General features: G+C 44.1%; 1 protein-coding gene across 7 annotated transcripts in view; it reads right to left on the bottom strand.

The window, feature by feature from the left end:
* Nucleotides 1-23,355, bottom strand: part of INPP4B (inositol polyphosphate-4-phosphatase type II B) — a 311,591-nt gene extending 288,236 nt beyond the window's left edge. For 4 of the 7 annotated variants that reach the window (XM_064149505.1, XM_064149506.1, XM_064149504.1 and 1 more), the window contains exon 1: nucleotides 18,209-18,223. The gene's annotated coding sequence lies outside the window, so the exon portion shown is untranslated. Of the gene's footprint in view, nucleotides 1-18,208; nucleotides 18,227-19,843; nucleotides 19,864-23,342 lie in introns of those variants that run through there. The other 3 variants (XM_064149509.1, XM_064149507.1, XM_064149508.1) reach the window with 3 other exon arrangements.
* Between the last annotated feature and the right edge of the window lie 216 nt (nucleotides 23,356-23,571).

Genomic DNA, 23,571 nt, shown 5'->3' with positions numbered 1-23,571 from the left:
AAACTTCCTAGCCTGGTGCAGTCCTTGGACTATTGCCCATTATTGACCTCCAAGATCATCCAGTCCATGGCTCCATGGCTGCTGTCACTGCCACCAGTTCAGGTTCTTTGGCTCTGGGGTGACCTACACAGCACCAAGGCTGTGATATCAAACAGGAGATACCTTTCTCTGAGCAGGGAGAGTGTCTTCGCTCAGGAGATGGCAGGGCTGCTTTCCAACCCAAACCATTCTGTGATTCTACATTTCATGGCCATACCTGGCCAGAGCTAAGAAGGTCTCCTTTAGCTCAAATCTTATCTGGCAGTCAGTTTGCTTCTTCTCTGACATGGCAGGCCTCACTCAGGATGATTTTACTGCATCCTTTGTTCATTTCTTTTGTTTGCATTTCTCAGTCTTCAGGTTAAGTGAAAGGCTAAGCACAGACTGAAGCAGGCAGTCTGTATCTATTTAAATAGATGTCAACATTTTGAAATGCCATCATACCAAAATGATTCCATCAAATCCCTTATCCATGGGGAAGGAAACAAAAGGAGGCCTAGCTTGAGGTCAAATTTTACCACCATTAAATGAGCACAGCTCCTGCTGACAGCTGCATTCTCTCCCATTTTATTTCCATGGCTGCTGCTGAAACAATTAATAGATTTGACTGGTAATTTGCACATAAAAACTAAAATAACAAAACCATAGAAAAAGTAGTTGGAAAAGTAAAACAACCTTAAGTTTTGATGCCTAGATCATTGGCTAAAAAAAGTACTATTTGCCTCTATGTCATCAGAGGACTTCATTTCATGATACTAATTCTGCTCCCTTTCTTTGTGGGGTCTGCTAGATTAGGCTTTGAGTGTAGCCCACCAGCAGCTGCTGGCAGATGCATATAGATTCTAGCTCAGCACTGCACCCAGCATCAACTCACTGGAATTTTACCAGCCTATAGTGCTGCTTGGGGTTGTTGTGGCCAAAGTGTAGAACCCTGCACTTGGCCTTGTTCAGTCTCACTCCATTGGCCTCTGCCCACCCATTCAGCCTGACCAGATCCCTCTGCAGGGCTCTCCTACTCTCCAACAGCTCCACAGCTGCTCCTAGCTTGGTGTCATCTACAAACTTACTGATGCTGGACTCAATCCCCTGGTCCAGATCATCAGTAAAGATATTGAACAGGACTGTGCCCAGCACTGATCCTTGGGGAACACCACTAGTGACAGCTGCCAACTGGATGTGGCACCATTCACCACCACTCTCTGGGCCCAGCCCTCCAGCCACTTCTTGACCTATATCAGAGTGTTCTTTTGTTTTTCCTTCTCTCCCCCAGATTATGCATCAATTCCAGCTTCCAGGAAAGTCGATTAGGTGAGAAGTCACAGAATCATATAAACATAGAATCAGCTAGGTTGGAAGAGACATCCAAGATCATCCAGTTGAAACTATCATCCAGCCCTATCCAATCAACCAGACCATGGCACTAAGTGCTTCATGCACTACAATGACTACATAACTGAATACAAAATACTTCTGTCACTTATTTCATATGTTGGAACTCAACACTATTTGGAAAGGCTCTGGATGTTCTTCTGTCAGTGGTAAGAAGTGAGTAAAAGGAGGGGAAATACTACAAACAATAATTTATCACCTTCTCATGGCACTGAGTTGCTGAACCCAGACTAAGTGAATCCAGTGCAGCCTACCTTCCACTCCAGCACATCCAGAGTGGGGAAAACAGCAACCAACCTTCATTTGCTGGCTTCAGGAGAAAAATAAATCAGTGACTACCATCAGATTATCTCTTCTTTCCTGCCTATCTATGGTGTGGATTTCCAAGCCTTCTGATATTCTCCAACAACATTTTCACCTGCCCATAGAACAAAGCTTTCTCTCCACCTGACAGATTATATACCACAGCACATGACCACTCTGCAGGTGCTTTATAAGCATTCTTCCTGTCCCAGCATGATAAGAAACCAGTCTTAGTTTTACAGATTAAGAAGGCTTAATTAAAATGACTTATCCTGATGGTGGATCCAAAAAAACTGCACTCACTCCTCATCCTCTTTAGGTGGAGAAAGGTGACTGGATTTCTTTTTGATCAGCATTTTAACTATGGCATGCAGGAGATTTTTGACAGACCTGAGACGATTTGTTGACTATCCAAAATAAATTGCATTTGATTGGTAAACTGCAGGAAAAACTTTAAATGCTTTATATTGATATCAAGAGCAGTGTGGCCAGAATGGAAAGGGAGAGGATTCTCCCCTTTCACTCTGCTCTCATCAAACCCCACCTGGAGTACTGTGTGCAGAACACAAAGGTGTAGATTTTCTGCTGGATTTTTCTTCCTCCTTAATGCAATACATGAAACTATTTAAGAGAATTGTATGTGCAGTAGTAGGGAATTTCTGCCTCTCTGTGTTAAAAATACCATGGTGATCTGGGAAAAATGTGGAGAGAGTGGTTTTCCAGAGGAAGCTGAGACTGGAAGTGGTTTATGGGAAGAAAGACTGGAGTCCTGTGTGCAGTTCTGGAGCCTCCGACACAAGAAGGACATGAAACTGTTGGAGCCAGTCCAGAGGAGGCCACCAAGATGGTGAGAGGGCTGCAGAAGCTCTGCTATGAGGACAGGGTGAGAGAGTTGGGGCTCTGCAGGCTGGAGAAAAGGCTTCAAGGAGACCTTGGAGTGGCCTTCCAGTATCTGAGGAGGCCTACAGGAAGGCTGGGGAGGGACTATTGACAAGGTCTTGTAATGACAGGGGAAGGGGTAATGGGCTTAAACTGGCAGAGAGAAGAATCAACTAGATGTTAAGAAAGGGTTCTTTGCAGTGAGGGTGGTGAGACACTGGCACAGGTTGTCCAGGGAGGTTGGGGAGCACAGAAGCACAGAATCTTTGATCACATTGGGTGATTCTGCGCTCCACAACCTCCCTGGAGGTGTTCAAGGCTGGGTTAGATGAGGCCTTGAGCAACCTGTTCTAGTGGGATGTGTCCCTGCCTATGGTAGTGGATTGAAACTGGATGATCCTTGAGGTCCCTTCCAACCTAAACCATTCTGTGATTCTAGGATTCTATATTTGAATGTCAACTCTGCATAGAAATGCTGTTTGAAAGCAAAGGACTACTTTAGACATGCAATAGAGAGGGGATTTTTTTTTTGGTCTGGGCCTTAAAAAAAATCACAAATACAAGACACCAGCTCTGTGTCAGCCATACTTAGAAAGAAAAGCAAAGGCAGAATCTAGGAGAAAAAGAGCAATGTCATCTTCTCCCTTGTTCTGCCAGCAATTCTGTCATTTCTTGTTTTTCTGGTCTAAGAGTTTCTCAAAGTGCCCAAAGGTGTGTGCAATCAACTCATGAGCTGCTGCTCTATTATCACCATCAAAACCAGGAGACAATACACATAATGAGACAAACTGTGTTTCTTCTCCTTTGATTTCCTCAGTCTGAAGTGACCCACACAGCTACACTTCATACTTCCATTCTCATCACTGAATAGAATTTGTCAGGCAATAAGCCTTGAAAGCTGAGGAAGAAATAAATGAGAACAGCAAAATGAAAAAGGCTATCACTGCACCTTCAGATTCATGTTTTCCTTCAGGCTCTCTTCATGTTTCTATTTCCATGCTGTTGGTGCTCTCTCTTTCATCCTCAGTAATAAAAATCTTCTCAGACTCATCTTTCATACATACCTCCTATTTCAATTATCAATCAAGGAAATCATAGAAAGGTTTAGGTTGGAAGGGACCTCAAAGCTCAGCCAGTTCCAACCCCCTGCCATAGGCAGGGACACCTCCCACTAGAACAGGTTGCTCAAAGCCTCATCCAACCTGGCCTGGCACATCTCCAGGGAGGGAGCAGCCACAATCTCCCTGGGCAACCTCTGCTAGACTTCCACCACTTCCAATCTAAGCTTCCTCTAGGAAAACCACTCTCTCCACATTTTTCCCAGATCACCATGGTATTTTTAACACGGAGAGGCAGACAATCCCTATTAATTGCATGTACATTTCTCTTAGTTAAATGTATTGCATTAAGGAGAAAAAAAAATCCAACTATAAATTTTACACCTTCGTGTTGAAAAGAATTAATCTTCCAGCATTCAGCATTTCAGTTCAAGATGGATCACCACCACTTTTAAAAACAAGGAACAATGAAAAGAAGCGCTGAACAGATCCCTTTTGTATAAATCTACCTAGTTGTAACCAGATTATTCTTTGCAACATTGTATTACCACTAAACTGAAGAACAGGAAATTGGGCTGGGAAGCAGCTAAGAGCACAAGATACCCCTTGCACCTTTTGGGATGAAAGCTGAGAGGCACCAGAAGACATCTTACCAAAATCCCTTTAAAAAGAAAAAAAAGTTTTCAAAGTAGTCAGAGCAAGACTTTTGACAAAATCACTGATGTGTTCCTGTTTTAATAATGCAGTAGATTTAGAACTACAGACATGAATCAATTATAATTTCTTGGTCTGACCTGAACCCTCTGCTGTGGTTAAGTGATCAACTATGATCAAAATACCCTGCAGAGTGAAGTTGTTACAAGCACACATCTGAGGAGACAAACCTTCCCTTATGTCCTATTTCTACTTATGCACTTCCATGAATGAAGACTAGAGCAGTAAAATACTAAGCTCAACAGCAGCCAGCAGTGTGCACTTGCTGCCCAGAAAGCCAAGCAGAGCCTGGGCTGCAGCAGCAGAAGTGTGGCCAGCAGGGCCAGGGAGGTGATTCTCTCCCTCTACTCTGCTCTGCTTAGACCCCACCTGGAGTACTGCATCAGGTTCTGGAGCCCCTGGGACAAGAGGGATGTGGAGATGCTGGAGGGTGTCTAGAGAAGGGCCACGAGGATGCTCAGAGGCTGCAGCAGCTCTGCTGTGAGCACAGACTGAAAGAGTTGGGGCTGTGCAGTCTGCAGAAGAGGAGGCTCCCAGGTGGCCTTTTTGTGGCCTTCCAGGATCTGAAGGGTGCTACAAAAAGCTGGGGAGGGACTTTTTAGGCTGTCAGGGAGTGACAGGACTGGGGGGAATGGAGCAAAGCTGGAGGTGGGGAGAGTCAGAGTGGATGTGAGGAGGAAGTTGTTGAGCATGAGAGTGGTGAGAGGCTGGAATGGGTTGCCCAGGGAGGTGGTTGAGGGCCCATCCCTGGATGTGTTTAAGGCCAGGCTGGATGAGGTTGTGGCCAGCCTGATCTAGGGTAGGGTGTCCCTGCCCATGGCAGGAGGCATGGAACTTGATGATCCTTGTGGTCCCTTCCAACCCTGATTCCATGATTCTAAGTGGCAGGGACAAACCAGTGCAGAGGAATGAACTGAGCCAACCAGCAGTTTCCTGTAGAGCTGACACAGATGAAAACTTTTCAGCTTTCTTTTGCAGGATTAAGGTTTAAAAATAATTTTTAAAGCTACAAATATGGATCTTAATCTAAATTCCTTCCAACTTAGTGTTTATTTAGTCCCAATGTAATCTAACTTCTGGCAGACACACACAAAGGAAGATTTTATGCCTTATCCTTTAAGCAAAGAGTGATTAATAAGCACCAAAACTCCAAGGGAACTATGAGAGATATCTTAGCTATCTCTTCTGTACAAATGACTGTAAGCTATTTCTCATGACACTGAATTAAATATTAATGTTCCTTAATATTACCCTTAACATTAAGAATCCTCACATTTAAAATATTAAATCCACAACTAAAAGTAAGATTTGGCAAATTACTTGCAAAGACCTACATTAGGTAACTATGCCCTGGAATAATATGCACTTGAATTCAGCTGCTGTTAGCCAGAATCACTGTCCCAGTGAGCTGGAAGGGATACACATGCACAGACTGACTCAAAAGGCTGGCAGAAAGGCACAAGGCAGTAGCACAACCACACACAACAGGAAAGCTTCTTACAAACTGCTAGTTTAGTGCAAGCACAGCAACAGAAGCTTCTTAGGAGAATGAAGATCTCTTCCTTATGGTTTCACAGGTACCTCTGGCCTGCCTGAATTTTCTCCCTTGCTGCCCTCTTGACACTTCATTTATATGCACATTTTTATACCCAATTCTAGCTTTTCCCCCCAACTACAGTAAAATAGTGACTAATGCATCTACACAGATGTGCTGGTTTGAGGCTAATTGGGATATTTTAATGAGAAAAATTAGATGATAGGCTGTGAAAAACAAACAATGGTGATGGCTACTTCACTCCTAGGCTTGCTAAGGTGTATAAAAACAAAGACACAAACATAGATAAGACGATGTGTGTGTCTGTCTCTCAGAGTCTGTGTTTCTCCCTGGCCTTCTCCTGTGTAACTAATCTTTCTGCTTTTAACCCCCCCGGCCAATCCTCCAAACTCACCTGGCACATAAGGCAGACTCTGGGATAAGTTTGAAGGGTGGAAAGAAGGTGGAAGGGTGGCTGGGAGCCCCTCCTGGGGACTCTGATTTGTGGGAGGGCTGTTGTGTTTCTGGATTCCTTTTAACTTGCATATTTAGGAGTGGAGTAGCCATCACCATTGTTTCCTTTTCACAGCCTATCATCTAACTTTCCTCATTAAAATATTCCAGTTAGCCTCACACCAGCACAGATCTTTTATTAGTTTCACAGCCTGTATGTTGACTTCTTTACTCTTCTTTTTCCTAGGCTAATTAAAAACAATTTATTAAAAAAAAAAAATTAATCTCCACTGGCTGCTTTAGCTAAATAACCAAACTAATACCAAAGAGCTTTGTATTGTTGTGTGTGGGGTTTTTTTTCTTCTTACCTTTTAAATACCCCAGCATATTTTCTAACAGACAATATCTCATTAAAATTACCATTATCCATAAGTGAGATAAAATACATTTTTCCTCAAAGGAAAAGCCTTATCAGACTCAATGATAGAAGTGAGAAAGAAAAACCCACCAAATTTTAATTAGCTACATGTCATCATAAGCAGCTCAAAGGTACATATATATCTGTGGAGCACACAGTAAACACTCAAAGAAAGGTCATAAGGTATTTCTCTTCCAATAAAGAGAAGATAATGCAATTCCTGCTACAGATCTCAGCTCTCCTCTTACCTCTGATATGAGGACAGGCTACAAGAGCAGGAGCTCTTCAGCCTGGAGAGGTGAAGGCTTTGAGGAGACCTTACAGTGGCCTTCCAGTATTTGAAGGGGACCTGCAGGAAGGCTGGGGAGGGACTATTGACAAAGTCTTGTCAGGACAGGACACGGGGTAATGGGTTTAAAGTGGCAGAGGGGAGATTCAAACTGGGTGTTAGGAAAGGGTTCTTTGCAGTGAGGGTGGTGAGACACTGGCACAGGTTGCCCAGGGAGGCTGTGGAGCACAGAAGCACTGATCTTTGATCACATTCGGTGCTTCTGTGCTCCACAAGCTCCCTGGAGGTGTTCAAGGCCAGGTTAGATGAGGCCTTAAGCAACCTGTTCCAGTGCGAGGTGCCCCTGGTGTATGGCAGTGGGTTGGAACTGGGTGATCCTTGAGGTCCCTTCCAACCTAAACCATTCTGTGATTTACAAAATGAAAATTGAGTACTCTGTTATTAAAAACCAAAAAGGAATCTTCGTTCAGTAGTTAAGATAAAAAGAAAAGAAGGGGGAAAGGACTTTTTTCCTTGTATGCTGTTTGTTTTTAAAGCAATGCCAAAGAAAGTTTAGAAAGTTCCTTTTCTAAAAGGCTGCCCTCATAGGCAAAGTGCTAATGGCTGTAGAAAGACAAATGGTTTTCTAAGATATACTTATCTGATAAATGGGTTAACTAAATTAGATATTTTTTTTTAATTAAGTTGGTCCCTTGCCTGGAGCAGCCAGAGTTGTTTACCCACAATGGCCCTGATATTCCCTGTGTTTGATGGTTTAATTATCTCCTCCTTGCCTGTTAATTCTTTTAAGGCATTTCTTAAGTGTGTGTGGCATAGCAAACAATGAGAATTATCTGTTTGTCTCTGCTCAATCTTATGGACTTAGATTTTGGTGTCTCTTTCTTCTCCTATTGTGACTTTGAAGTTGATGCACTAAGGCACAGTTTATTTTAACATGAGAGAAGGCTGTAGCCAGGTGGGGTTGGACTCTTCTGCCAGGCAAGCAGCACCAGAAGAAGGGGACACAGTCTCAAGCTGTGTCAGGGGAGGTCTAGGCTGGATGTGAGGAGGAAGTTGTTGGCAGAGAGAGTGATTGGCATTGGAATGGGCTGCCCAGGGAGGTGGTGGAGTCGCCGTCCCTGGAGGTATTGAAGCCAAGCCTGTCTGGGGCACTTAGTGCCATGGTCTGGTTGATTGGCCAGGGCTGGGTGCTAGTTTGGACTGGGTGAGCTTGGAGGTCTCTTCCAACCTGGTTGGTTCTATGAAAGCCCCTGAGCATAATGCAGAAACACTTCCTGCCATGATTTTGTGCTGGTTGGTTCTATGACTCTTTATTTTCCCTTATATGAGCCACTGCAGCCCACGACCTTTACAGACACCTGCTACTGGCAGAGATTACAAGATGTGAATTTTGTTTACTCCTTTGGTTGAATTATCTGTCTGATGCAAAGAAATTCTGCTGAGAAGAGCACGGCAAGTTACGTGCACCTCCCACCTCAGCACTGGGCCCTGGCTTACGCTGTCTGATCCTGTTAGTAATCTGGGTGTGATAAGAACTAGAGCTGAAAGCTATGAATATCTTTCACTGGGCTAGAATGGGAACAATGCTGTGTGGACAGAAATAGAATAAGTTGAAAGACAACCACGTATGAAGAAAGAGAAAAAAACAGGATCGTTGACTGTCAGAAGAGGAAAATCTCAGTCAGGCAGAGTCTTGGCAAGTTTTTTTCACTCATGGACACAGGCATAGAATCATAGAATCAACCAGGTCTGCAAGCTCATCCAGTCCAGTCTATCACCCAGCCCCGGCCAATCAACTAGACCATGGCACTAAGTGCCCCAGCCAGGGTTGGCTTCAACACCTCTAGGAATGGTGACTCCACCACCTCCCTGGGCAGCCCATTCCAATGCCAATCACTCTCTCTGCCGACAACTTCCTCCTAACAGCCAGCCTAGACCTCCCCTGGCACAGCTCAAGACTCTGTCCCCTTGTTCTGTTGCTGCTTGCCTGGCAGAAGAGACCAACCCCACCTGGCTACAGCCTTCCTGCAGGTAGCTGCAGACAGCAATGAGCTCTGCCCTGAGCCTCCTCTGCTGCAGGCTGCACACCCCCAGCTCCCTCAGCCTCTCCTCATAGGCCCCTCACCAGCTTCATTGCCCTGCTCTGGACACATTCCAGTACCTCAACATCTCTCTTGAAACTTCTGGAATACTGGAAACTTCTCATTAAGTCCCCAAAAAGATCCACCTTTCATTAAACAACAACAATCTGGCTGCTCATCAGTACATGAGCACAGAACTTAATTCAGTCCAAACTCTGCCTGACAGAAGTTCTGTGTATAAAACTTAAAATACATCCTCATTATAAACTGAAACTAAACTCGTTAGAATAAATAAGGAATGGACAAATTAGAACAGACTCCAGTTTTTATTTCCCAGATAACCAACCAGACTAACACTACAGGACAGTTTGAAATGCAGTGCTGGTCACAAAATTGCCAAATGGTTTGGGTTCAAAGAGATAAAGATCATCTAAGTCCAAACTCCTGCCACAGGCAGAAAGATCTTGCAACAGACCCCTGTGCTCACAGTCCTGGCCAACCTAACCTTGAACACTTTTCACAGAATGGTTTAGGTTGGAAGGGGCCTCAAAGCTCAGCCAGTTCCAAACCCCTGACATAGGCAGGGACACCTCTCACTAGAACAGGTCACTCAAGGCCTAATCCAACCTGGCCTTGAACACCTCCAGGGAGGGAGCAGCCACAACCTCCCTGGGCAACCTGTGCCAGTGTCTCATCACCGTCACTGCAAACAACTTCTTCCTAATATGCAGTTTCAATCTCCCCTCTGCCAGTTTAAACCCAGTATTCCTCGTCCTGTCATTACAAGACCTTGTCAATAGTCCCTCCCCAGCCTCCTGTAGCCCCCTTCAGATACTTGAAGCCTTCTCTTCTCCAGGCTGCAGAGCCCAAACTCTCATAGCCTGTCCTCATAACATAGCTGCTGCAGCCCTCTGAGCATCTCTGTATCCTCCTCTGGACTGCTCAAACAGTTCCATGTTCTTCTTGTGTTGGGGGCTTCAAAACTGCACACAGATGAGACATCCACACAACTCCTCTGAGCAACCCATTCAGTTTCTCACCGCCCGCACTGTAAATCATTTCTTCCTTGTATCTAACCTAAACCTACCTCTGTAAGTTGAAAACCATCAGCCCTTGTCCTGTCACTACATGCCCCGACAAAAAGTCTGTCTCTGTTCTAAGCCCTCTTCTACAAGCATTGAAAGGCCACACAGCAAGGTCTCAGCAGAGCCTTCTCTAGACCAAACAACTCCAACTCTCTTTCCTCATATGAGGTATGTTCCAACCCTTTCTTTTGCTGAGGACTCCAAAGCTGGGTGCAGAGCAGAGCACACTGCTTTCTGGGCTGCAAGCACACATTCCCAAGTCATTTCTAATTTATCAGCCACCAACATGCCCAAGCAGGGCTGCTCTCCATCTCTTCCATCATCCAGTCTGTACCAGTACTGGGCATTGCTCTGACTCAGTTGCAGGATATCACACTTGGTCTTTGAACTCCATCATGGTCACACTGGCACACTTCTCTTAAGCCTGATAAGGTCCCTGTGGATTGTAAATGGTTACCATAGGGTGTCTAGATCTGAAGCTTAGCATAGGTTGTCTAGAAAGGAGGCAGTAGAGACCTTGTGAGGTCAGAACATCATGCCAGGCAGGCAAAGGAAAAAGGAAAGAGAAAAATATCCTTTCTGTGCTTTGTGTTGTATGAACAAAAGGAAAGACAAAGGACAGAGCATATTCTCAAGACTAATGCAAATAGCAAAAGAGAACCAGAAATGTTTCATCAAGGTATTCACAAACTCAAAGACACTAAAGATCCTGATTCTTTCTGTGACTCAGATGTAGCCTGACACAGTCCTACCTCACAAAGGGAGTCAGTCTCACAAGTGAACATTAAGGAGGCAGCCAGCTCATCACCTCCTCATGTACACAGAAGCTTTCTAAACATGAACAGGGACAAAGCAACCTTAGAGGTAAGATGGAAAGTGACCAAGGACACAAAGACTTAACTTCATTTTTACAGTCTCAGGCACACTGCAACACTGAGACTGTTGATGGCATATCCTTCATTCCCCATCTGGTAGGAAAATTTCTACAAGCCCTGATGTTTTTATGACTCCCTAGAGGTTCCCTGCTCTGCAGACTAGCTCTCCTCCAGTTTCTCACTGCCATTCTAATAGAGGCTCATTTGGCATTCTCTGTTCAAGGTATCAGTATACTTGACCTAAATGCAAATCTGAGCCTCAGATTTGCCAAGATGGGACCTACACTTCCATCCAAAATACCAGCAGTCCCCTATCTCTCTAGCTTGTTTCTTCTGTGCATTTTCACAATCAATTGCCTCTTAAATAATTTTAAAGCCACCTAAGGAAATCTTTCTAGAAACTAAACCCAAAAGCTAAGATCTTAGAGTGCTTCCTTCAGCTTCAGTAAACTTCCAGCACTGCAAATGGGGACAGAATCTGCTCCCATCACTTAGGGGAGGTGAGAGATATGTGGCATTGCTGACTCTACAACAAAGGCTCTTTTGAATTATTTACTGCAGCAGAGCTAACAAATCATCTGGATGTAAAGCTGCAACACTGCTCCAAACTCAGGAATTAATAACTAGGGTCAGAACTGACAGGCTGGTATTGTCTTCTAGAATTGCTTAAAAATACATCTCCTGCTACGTTTTCAATGCTCTTACAATTCATCATTCCATTTTTGCAGAAATATTTCTACCTTAACCTTCAGACTGGAGTGGGAGACGTTGCTCTTGCAGAACACAAGAAAACAGACTCTCATTGCTGATGTTTTTCTGAACTTAGGAAGTATCTGTCAAGAACAAAAATTCCCACAGGCACAAGCTAGGTCTTCACTTCTATTTGCATGTGTTTTGGGATAGTTTATTTATTCCTACCCCTCCCAACTGTAACACTTCATGAGGACAAAGCTATCCAATAATTCTGCATTTACAAATAGATGCAGCCACAAACCTCAGGTAAAATTCCACTTTACCTGCACTGTGTTGTTTTGATGAGCCAGATCAGACAGAGGAGTGAAAAAAAAATAGAACATTGCCTCAGGCACAATGTCTAAGCATGTCATTCTATTGTAACATACCAAAATTGATTGTTAAGGTAATTTCAGTGCACTGAAAATGAGTAATGGCAATTCTGCTTTGGAAAAAAAAAGAGTACAGTTTGCCCCAGGTTGGGAACTACGGGGTTAAAAATCCTCTGGGGACTAAAAGATTGCTATTCAATCCCATAATTCTGCTATCTCTTTATAAACTCGTGGCAATGCCAGCTTGTTCTGCTTTCCTCCCCTAGTCCTGTGTCAGGTGGGAGTCACTTTAACAAGACAAACATGTAGGAAGTAGGCCTGGTTATTTGGGCCACCAGAGACTAGTGTTTAAGCCTGTGGATGGCAGAGACATGGGGAGTGGAGGAAGGATTGGAGCACTGGGGATTATAGATTTAGTTTTGGGTTGGGGGGTTAGTTTGAGGTTGGGATGAGATTTAACAAGGCCAAGTGCAGAGTTCTACACTTTGGCCACAACAATCCTAAGCTGCACTACAGGCTGGGACAGAGTGGCTGAGTACAGCCAGGCATAAAGGGAGCTGGGGGTGCTGGTAGAGAGTAGCTGAACATGAGGCAGCAGTGTGCCCAGGTGGGCAGCAGAGCCAATGGCATCCTGGGCTGGCTCAGGAACAATTTTGCCAGCAGGACAAGGGAGGTCATTCTGCCCCTGGACTCAACACTGCTCAGGCCACACCTTGAGTGCTGTGTCCAGTTCTGGGCTCCTCAATTCAAGAGAGATGTTGAGGTGCTGGAAGGTGTCCAGAGAAGGGCAACAAAGCTGGTGAGGGGCCTGGAGCACAGCCCTGTGAGGAGAGGCTGAGGGAGCTGGGGGTGTGCAGCCTGCAGAAGAGGAGGCTCAGGGCACAGATCATTGATGTCTACGACTCCCTGAAGGGAGGATGTAGCCAGGTGGGGTTGGGCTCTTCTGCCAGGCAAGCAGCAATAGAACAAGGGGACACAGTCTCAAGTTGTGTCAGGGGAGGTCTAGGCTGGATGTTAGGAGGAAGTTGTTGTCAGAGAGAGTGATTGGCATTGGAATGGGCTGCCTAGGGAGGTACTGGAGTCGCTGTGCCTGGAGGTGTTGAAGCCAAGCCTGGCTGGGGCACTTAGTGCCATGGTCTGGTTGCTTGGCCAGGGCTGGGTGCTAGGTTGGGCAGGAGGAGCTTGGAGGTCTCTTCCAACCTGGTTGATTCTATGATTCAAGGGGGTCACCATGAATGCTGTATCTGCTTTTGTAATTTCTTTTCTGTATCTCTCTCCAAATATAATTCTATTTTTTTCCTCCAATTCATTTGGGAGCTTCATTCTGTCCTCTCTCTTCAAAAAAAAAAAAAAAAAAATCAAAACCAAAACCTCAACACAATTTTTCTGCAGGCTCTTAATATTAATAAAGAGTGGTAGATAACTCCAGGACACTTCATTAGCAAGCTGACCAACAAGTTGAGCAAGTGCTGAGTTTGGTATTTTAAGTAATTATTATAAATGCATGTTCTCATCGTAACATCAAAACAACAATTGTATGTTTGGACTGTGTCTGAAGAAGGGCAAAGATGTTGGTGCAAGGTGTGGAGAACAGGCCTTAGGAGAAGCTGAGGGAACTGGGTTTGCTCAGCCTGGAGAAAAGGAGGCTGAGGGAAGACCTTTCTCTCTGTAAGGTTAAGGGTTTTGAAAGGAGGTTGGAGACAGGTGAAGGATGGAATCTTCTGCCAAGCAATAAGCAGTACAACAAGAGGAAACAGTCTCAAATTCTGACAGGGGTGGTTTAGATTGGACATTGGGAGCAATTTCTTCATTGAAATAATTATTAGGAAAGAGATTGACTCAGCTCCAGTCTGAAAGGAGAGAGAGAAAGAAAGGACAAAGGGATTTTACTTTGCCAGCACAGTGGTTGGAGGTGAGAGCATTGGGCACTATGGGTCAGTTATTTCTGGAATACTTTTTATGTGGGTCAAAAACTGCCATTCAGCTCTGCTTCTGTGTCTGTATTCCTTTCACCCTATGAGTCAGTCAGTGACTTCCCACTATGCTTTTGTCAGGGAACTGCTCTGTCAGGTTCCCACACAGCTTCAGATCACTCTTCAGCTGCAGGTTGCAGGATGACTCTCCTTCACCTTTATATCTGCGTTCACAAGCTTTATTCTGGAAGGAACTTTCTCTTTTGTGCAAGGCTACCACAACTTGCCACTCAATTAGGAACACTAATCAAAAGGAATGATTTGTTAACACCAAGCCAAAAAGCTCCAAACTGAGACTTGGTATCTCAACTTGCACTCGGAGTACACACAAAAACTAAGATGCTGAGCTGCTGAGGACGAACAACACAAAGACTCCTCTGCTGCAATTTATGAATGATAAAAGTTAAAGCTAAATTTCCCAAAGACTACACAAAGGTAGAGGGACACTACTCACTGGGGCTCTGAGGGACACATATAGACATGCAGTTGGCCTCCAAGCCCAGCTTTATTGGAACATGTACAGCTTCTGTTAGTAAATCTTTCACACTATTGATATCACAGCTACCAATGGTACCTCGCATGTTCTTAAGGGAAAAGCACCCTAGTAGCAGCAGAAGAGCAAGGAAAGAGAAGTGTTGCTTCCTGACTAAACACTCCTATTTTTTTTACAGTCCTTCTCTACCATCTACATCAGTGTGTCATTATCAGAACCTGGGATTTCGCACAATACTCTTTCCCCAGCCATATTCAGCATGCAACAACATCCTATCTTAAGCATGCAGTCTTCCTAATTTACCACCAGATTGATTACTGATCAATTTCAGTGCTAAGTGCTGCATATATTCCATGTTTCCTTTGACAGCCTCAGTCCATTTACATTGCAGCTCATGGACAGCTTTGCTGTTTCCAATACACAGTCCTAGAGAAGCTGTGAGTAGGCTTTTCATTTTCATCAGGGAATGAAAATCCAGGTCATAAAGATGTAAAGCTATCACAGTGTCACATCAAACTGCTTTCTAATTTCACTTGTAAACACATAAAGCAGTTGTAACTCTACACACAACCTTTACAGGTTGGGTTCTCTAATCCCTCCTGCTTTTTTATGCTTTAATAGGGAAATCTATCTCTGCGCTATCACATCTCGATGGTAGAGAATCTGACTTAAAGGTTTCTTCTGAGTGCTATTTTCTCAAGTTGTGGCAGAGGAAATATAGATTTGAAATTAGGAGGAACTTCTTCACAGAGAGAGTAATTGGCATTGGAATGGGCTGCCCAGAGAGGTGGTGGAGTCACAGGTTGGAAGAGACCTCCAAGCTCATCCAGCCCAACCTAGCACCCAGCCCTAGACAATCAACCAGACCATGGCACTAAGTGCCCCAGCCAGGCTTGGCTTCAACACCTCCAGGAACAGCGACTCCACCACCTCCCTGGGCAGCCCATTCCAATGCCAATCACTCTCTCTGTCAACAACTTCCTCCTAACATCCAGCCTAGACCTCCCCTAGCACAGTTTGAGATTGTGTCCCCTTGTTCTGTTGCTGCTTGCCTGGCAGAAAACACCATCCTCACCTGGCTGCAATCTCCCTTCAGGTAGTTGTAAACACCATCCTTGTTTTGTCTGTTGATAGCTTCTGTCCCACAGTTTTCAAACATACATCTCAAACATCACTGTCAAAACGAACTTATTGGCTAGGGAAACCACATGTAGCTGCAAAAAAGACCCCAAGCTAGCCTACCAAGATGAAACTGCAGACTGGATTTACAGTATGCCAGCAAAATGAAACTGCAGACTGGATTCACAGTATGCCAGCTGCCTTGCAGTAACTGCCCAAACAGACACTCTTACTCAAGCAAGGTAACCTCAGGACAAATTCAGATCATGAAAAATAAGTGTTCTGATATTTAACAGGAGCACATGCAGTCAAAAATAAGAGCTGAGCCATAAGTGTAGCAGCTTCTGCTGGGCTTGCTAAGAATTCCAAGCGTCTTTGTATTTTACACTGCCACCTAGCGCAGGCTACGTTCATGCATTCCAAGCTTCCAACTTACAGACACCTGAGGTAACAAAAAACACAACCTTACACAGAAATAGCACCCACCACTTCCGTTTGCTTGGAAACTTTCAGCGTAAGCCTCCTGATCCAAAACACCAAAACTTAAAGGTGCTTGCCACCAAAAGTAGGGAAGCTGAATAAAATTCCTATAGGGAACAACTGAGAATGATCCATGTTTTTAACTTGGTGGCTAAACATTCATCAGAGATGATTCACTAGGGAAAACGTTTAATGTAGATACACCAAGTGAAAACCTAATTAATGCAGGTGAAGCATCTGTGCTTGTATAGAAACTACGGAGCAAATTAAATAGCATTTCTCAACAGCAGGTCTAAAAGGAGGATGTTTATTTCAGCGTGGCTGTGAGTTGTTATTTTTTTAACCAGGTGTTTCTTCATTATTTGCATCCTCTAGCTTTATTCCAAGGTTTTACTCACTGGATCACGGCTTGATGAGCCTGATGACAGTGCTCCTGTGGAAAGAGCTGTTATGCAGGATTGCAGGAAAGTTTGCTTTCCCATCAGCTTCCCCCCAGAGGCCACATTGCCATCTTTGTCACTACCAGCTAACACAGAGAGGCTGTGCCATGAGACCACACAAATAGTGTGTCATGACCAACGGTAACACTCAAACTCCAGATATAGTGGAGCTCTAGAGATGCCTTCTGGAAGGAAGAGAAATATATATATATACATATATCCAACCCACACACTTAGTTGGCTAAGGCAAAACAGCAGTTTCCATACACACTCCAACTTTTAGGTTATTAATTTGAAAAATTAAAGCTCTCCTCATCAATTGAAAGGGTATTTTTAAGAGCTATAAAAATAGCCACCTGACGTTATCCTGTACGTCAAACGCAGAATCTCCTACTCTGGGTACCAAATTCTGCTCTCATTTACAGCACAGGCTGCAATAAGCCATTAAACAGATTTATCCCAGAACTGTGTCACTATGGCAGAGAAGCTCACTGGAGCTGACAAAACTCAGTGCTACCCATACCTGTTTTCTTTAGCTACTACTGCTGCAATCAAGACTGGACATTATCTAAGTGTTGATGGGTTCTGCTTAGTGCTCCATTTGTGCAGCAGTAAGCACGTAAGACACCAAAAGTCTCATTTAGTGCCTAGAACTTCATACCCATTTTCATGATTTTGAGTCATTCTCCTAACAACAATATGCACCCAAGGTTCAGTGCCTCTTACCAGCATTGCTGTAATATGCTAAGATGATAGTTTATAAATAAGCAATAAAAAAAAACCTCCTGATGGTACATGAAAAGCTGTCCAAAACCAATAAAGGCTTATTTCCCACAAGACTTTCTCCTCCTTTATTGGCCTTTACACACCCACCTCTTACAATTACAGACAAAACTAGATTCTTTGTAGTGCCTCACATCCACAGATTTCACTCTATTTGCCAAATTAGTGGTCTTGCAGCAAACATTTAAAGTTTAGTTCATATTGAGATCTAAATCAGAACAGTTGCTCTATCACCCAGTGACATCCCCTCTAATCAGAGGAAGATCAGCAAAAAGAGACAAGATAAAATAATAGAATGGTTCAGGTTAGAAGAGACCTCAAGGATCATCCAGTTCCAACCCCTCACCATAGGCAGGGACACTTCCCACTAGAACAGGTTGCTCAAGGCCTCATCCAACCTGGTCATGAAGACCTCCCTGGACAACCTGTGCCAGTGTCTCACCACCCTTACTGCAAAGAATCCTTTCCTAACATCTAGTTTGAATCCCCACTCTGCCAGTTTAAACCCATTGTCCTGTCATTACCTGAGTTCACATTAGAACAGATTTAATGCAACAGCAAAAGTAGTATCAGTACAGGCATAAAGGTAGAGCAATTAAGCTAACTAGAACAGCAGTCCTGAAGAGCAGCCAAAGAGGAGAATGAGGCCCTAAGCTGGAGACTGTAGCAGAAAGGCTACCCTCTCCTCAGCAAACCTCCCCCTTTCTACTGAGTGTGACATTTATGGTCTGTGATATACCTGTAGCCAACTCCGGTCAGCTGTCTTGTCTGACTCAGAACTGCTAATGGCCTGCAGCACACAGCTGGCCAGGGATTCTGTCCCAGTTAAACCAGGACAGCACTAAACTGCAAATGACAAGGCTAGAGCTAACAGAATGACAGAAATGTACATAAATGGAAGTGAGTTAGTTACATATATATTTAAGAGAAAACTGTTCCCTAGACAAACTCAGCCCAGACTGACTTTGCTACTGTGCTTAGGGTAAGTTCTCACTGGGTTCATAGGGTGACATTTCGCAGAAACAGGATAGAGAACAAAACTAAAACTACCCACCAAGAAAACCACAGACAGCTTTGATCTTTAATGCCAGGCACATAGTAGTGTGAGCAGAGGACAAACTCAGGCTGCAAAAGAAATTAACTTGATAAACAGCATGGCATTTAACAACTTTGGCACCCTACTATGTCAAGTAAGCACCTTTAGCTTGTGTTGGCTTCCTTGAGTTCATTAAATACAAAAAACTATCTAAAGGAACCTATGGGGCAAATTCACGGACAAACAGGAAGAAGAGGCTTAGTTTGTCGGAGGCTGAGGCAAAAAGCCTATTAACATCCTAATCTATGGAAAGCAACATTAAATCTCCTGTGCAGCTACAGAGTTGCAACTACTGTGAGCAGGAACTGTCCTGCCTAGTCTCTTCTGGATTCAGAAGGGTGGTAAATCCAATAGAACATAGATCTAAAATACATCAGAAACAGAAAAATAATCCTACATTTTTAAATAGTCCCACTAAAGATGCTGACATCAATTTAAAAACCACTGCTGAGATGTGTATGCAGACTTTGTCACTGCAAACCTGAAAACCCTTCAGAGCAAGTGAATACAGTTTGTTCTATTCACTCCCTCTTAAAAGACAGCTCAATAACTGTACCACATACAGCTTAAGATGCCCAACCTGCTCTTCAATATGTTATCACAGCCTACCTTGCCAAAAAGATGCACAAGACTTGGAAGGCAGACAAGGTAGCCTGTCACCTAACAGCAGTTTTCATAGTAGGATGCATTGTATAAATCTAATTTGGTGTTTGAGGTTCTGCCCATCCTGAGTTAACTTATGATAATGGAAGAAATGGGGGAAAAAAGGGAAAGCAACTCTTCCCTGAAATAATCTGCTATGAACTTGACAAATTAAACCTATATTTGCAGATTATGGGGGAAATAAGCTAAAGTATTGTGATGGTTGGGAGTTACCTGCCCCCCCCACCCCCCACACACACTCTTAAGAAAAATCACCCCGACTAAACTCAGAAGTTAAGGAATGAAGCTATAATTATAGCTTAGCACAATTTATAAACATACATATACACAATATCTGCAGCTATATACAAGTTAAAAGTAATACAGAAGCACAATACCCCTTCCAGAAATCCCAAACCTCCTCCCTCCAGAAATAACCAGACCAATCCCCATATATCTCACGTGAAATATCTGGACAGATCTGAGGTGAGATGTCAAAATAAACCAAGGAGGTTAGAGGAAAAAGGGTTAAGTCAGATTAAAGAGTTAAGGCAGAGGCAACCACACAGACCCAGACTGCCAGAGAACAGGCACAGAAGTAAGAGCTGAGCAGTGTGTGAGAAGTGAGTGTCTTACCTATAATTTGACTAGTTGGGTTTCTCAGCAGAAGAATGAGGGATGTGGGATACTGGGTTTTTTTCTTTCTTTCTTCTCACTGCTAAGGATTTAGTTTCTCTCAGTAAAATATTCCAATTAGCCTTAAACCAGCACAAGTATCCTCAGTCGTTGAAATATAGGTTTGATTCCTTCTTAATACTCAGCTAGCAAGCAGTTAACATAGTCTTCCAAAGTGCAGGAAACTGAAATTCACAAATCTCAACTTCCTTTGAAAACTGCCAGCCTGTGTTTTGTATCAAGAGGACAAGTCTTTGTAATTAAAATCCTCTATCACTGGGAAGACATCCCTGAGCTGAAGCCCAGCACCGCACTAAAACCTTGCATGACGCAGACAGCCTTTAAAGGTTTGTCTCAAGTCTTCTGCAGCAGGCTACCTCTCCATAGCTTATCAGGAGAGCCTGATAAGCCACCTGGCCAGATCTGTATCCAGTGGGTTTAGGAAAGAATTAGACATTCCTTTGAAAAATAATAAGAATCTTAAGGGCTGCAAGAACCAAATCAACTGTGACTGCTCCTAAAGCATGAGATGAAGAATCTGGGATTAACTGTAGCAAGATTGCTAGATTTGTAGGCAAAACCTGCAAGTGTGGGGAGAGGTCCTAAAACCAGGGTAAGTAGTAGGCAAGACTAAAGGCTTGGTGAGGCCAGGACTGCCAACTCTCCCTAAGTAACATTTCAGTCTTCCATCCACCCTGCATTTTGACATCTGAAGTTAGATTTCCAAGTCATTAAAAACAGGAAAGGAAAATTATTTCATTGAATCTGATTTATATCACTCCAGGCTACTTTGGAAGAAAGGCTCCTTCCTCAGAAGTGTGATGAGTAACATTTGCCATTCATCAACGGGAACAATAAAATATTAATGTAGCACAAAAGGTTTAACTAAGCCAAACAAAAGTTAGTCCTTCTGATTTTTCTTTTCATCAGTCAGGAGCATCTGGCATATAGGAAAAAATATGAAAATATAAATTAGGGAGAGAAACTGCCCAAGTGTTTACGAATGATAGCTCAAGTTGTCATCTACTCTGAAGAAATGTTAGTGTTGGGAGTAATTGTCTGCCTTTCAACTTGTCTCTCCTAGCAAACTATCTTGCTTTCTCCTGTAAATCCATGACATAAATTCCAGAAGTATTGAGCTCATATTTCTCTGCAGAAGTCATATGCTAAAAATATATATCCATAACAAGCTAAGTAATTCAGCAGGCATATCAATCCCACTACCTTTCCTCAAAGTTCACAGCTAATTTAGACCTAGGCCTATTTGAACAATTGCTTCACCTGCAGACCCCCTCACAGCCTCCACACCTCTCCAGTCTTTACTGCAAACCAGCAGTGCTGCTCTCCTCAGGCTCACTTCAATGCTTCTTCTACCTTAGGGCTGTCTTTTTCGGTTTGTGGTTTTTGGGGAAAGGTCTTCATACAGTACAGCAGACTTCCAGGTACTAAGCACAGTGTTGATCATGCATGCATTTTGATTCACAAAACCTTCATCTAATGTTGTGAAATCTTCTGGTCAGACCAGAAGATAAGGAGATAGTCATGAAGGAGGATCTGTTGGAGACACTTGGCTACATCTGCTCAAACTGATATACCTTAGCCTGAGGAAAACAGAATCCTGTGATGAAAAAGAACTAAGGGGGCCTCACAGATAAGCCTCTTCAGAAAAACATAAAATGAAAACAACAGTCAAAGAGAGATCAGCTAGGTATGAAGAACCCATGGAGAACTGGAAATTGAAGCCTTAGGTAGTCCAAAAGAGACAGTAAAAGAAAAGCTTTCTTTAAAAAAGAACAAGAAAAATTACGATCTTGTCTTGACCATTGTAGAAAACTGTCAGAAACCAGAAGGAAAAAGGGCAAAACCAGGGCTCTGAAGTAGTAACGCTGCCACATGCTCTCACTAATGTCATCAGGGCTGTAGAAGCCTCAAAGGACTAATTTCTGCTCATATTATTCTTGTGATTTGTATCTTAATTTCAGTGGGATTATCAGAATGTGTGAAGTAAACAGCATTCAGTCCTGCATGGATAGTTACAGTAATGAGGACTTCCCTGCACAAACCCAGTCCAATATACAGGTTCAAAAGACCAAAACCCTGAGATCTCATAGGGGTTTCAAGGTTGTTCAAGATTTAAACAAGGAAAATAAAAATAACACTGAAAAATAAAATTAATATTAAAAAAAGGAACACTGCCTTTTAAGTATTTACAGCTATGACAGCAGTCTTTATCTGAATATAACTTTTGTTAGTAACCAGTTATTTACATGAACTCTTGCTTTGATGCAGAGCAAGAAACAGACATTTCCCCCTGTCATTCTTGCTATGCAGACATCCTTTAAATATAAAGGATACCTGTAAACCAGTGAAGGCTTCAAATTAGTCTTGTTTTCAAGATTAAAAGCCAGATTTAAATGGCATTTCTATGGCCTGATTTTAGTAGGTCTATTTTAACACATCATTAAAGGGTAAATAAACAAGGAAATTTCATCTGGCAAGGAAGAGCAGTGAAAACATAATTATGCAGCAGATGAAAACACAGCTCCCGAAGACTTCATCCTAACATTTTTTCTATTTCAGACAAGGCACCGGGCTAAGCTTTAGAGACCAGACAAGCAGCACAAGCTGACATGCATGCTTCAAAAGCTGTGTGTCATTTGGGGGAAAGGAAAAGACAGCTCCACTTGACCATAGTCCAGAAATTAAATATCACCACCACCCCCATCCTCTCTCTTCCGGCTGCTAGCATTTCAAGTTACAACTTTCCTCAACTTATCTGTATTTAATACCTTCCTTGTAACGTCCATCACACCTCAGCAGACGCTGTTATTTGCAAGATGGGGATGAGGAACAACTCTACTAAATTAACCCTTTAGGGGGACCTTCGGAGCCTGCCACCCACCTCAGCTATCACGTACCCCCAACTTTTTAACACGACAGAAGACGACTGCAAATAAGGTCTCCAAGCCCCTCCTCCCTAAGGCCTCTTCAGAGGAGCCACGGCTGCCGCGGCGCGGGGTGCAGCCCGGCGATGAGGCTTCCTTCCCGGGCAGGCAGCGCCGGCGGCGCGGGGAGCGGGGCAAACAGCAGAACCGCTCCGGGGGTCTCAGCTGGAGGCTGCCCCGGTAGCACAGGCCCCTGCGCGCCCCCGGCCGCCTCGCAGACCCCAACCGAGTCCGGGGCCGGAGCGCAGCCTGCCGGAACCCATCACCGAGCTGCGGTGGCCCCCGACGAGAGCGCCTTCACCTCCTGTCAGAGCTGTGCGCGCCTTGCGGGCTGTAACCTTAAGAAACTTGATAAGGGAATGAAAGGGAGGGACTTTAACAGAACCCATTCCCAGCTTTTAATCTCTCCTGACGCGGCGGAGCCAGCGGGGAAACAAGAAAACAAAACCCTCGCTCGCAGAACGAACCCTGGCTGCCCGCCCCCCCTACCCCTGCCCGCCCCGAGCGGCGGTTACCTGGCTGGCGGCGGGGCGGCCGGCAGCACGGGCAGCACGGGCAGCGCGGGCAGCACGGGCAGCGCGGCACTTTTCTCCGGTGTGCGTGCGTGTGTCGCTCGGTGTCTGGCGAGGCTGCTATTTATAGTCCCGAGCTTCCAGCAACACGACGGCGAGTGGAAATGAAGGGCTGAGCGCCCCAGCAGCCGCGCCGAGCAGCCAGAGTCCAGCCTGCTCGCCCCAGTGAGGG

Source organism: Pogoniulus pusillus, chromosome 10, assembly GCF_015220805.1.
Source record: "Pogoniulus pusillus isolate bPogPus1 chromosome 10, bPogPus1.pri, whole genome shotgun sequence".
NCBI lineage: Eukaryota > Metazoa > Chordata > Aves > Piciformes > Lybiidae > Pogoniulus > Pogoniulus pusillus.
Note: the sequence above shows the minus strand (reverse complement) of the source record. Positions and strands in the feature narration are given on the sequence as shown.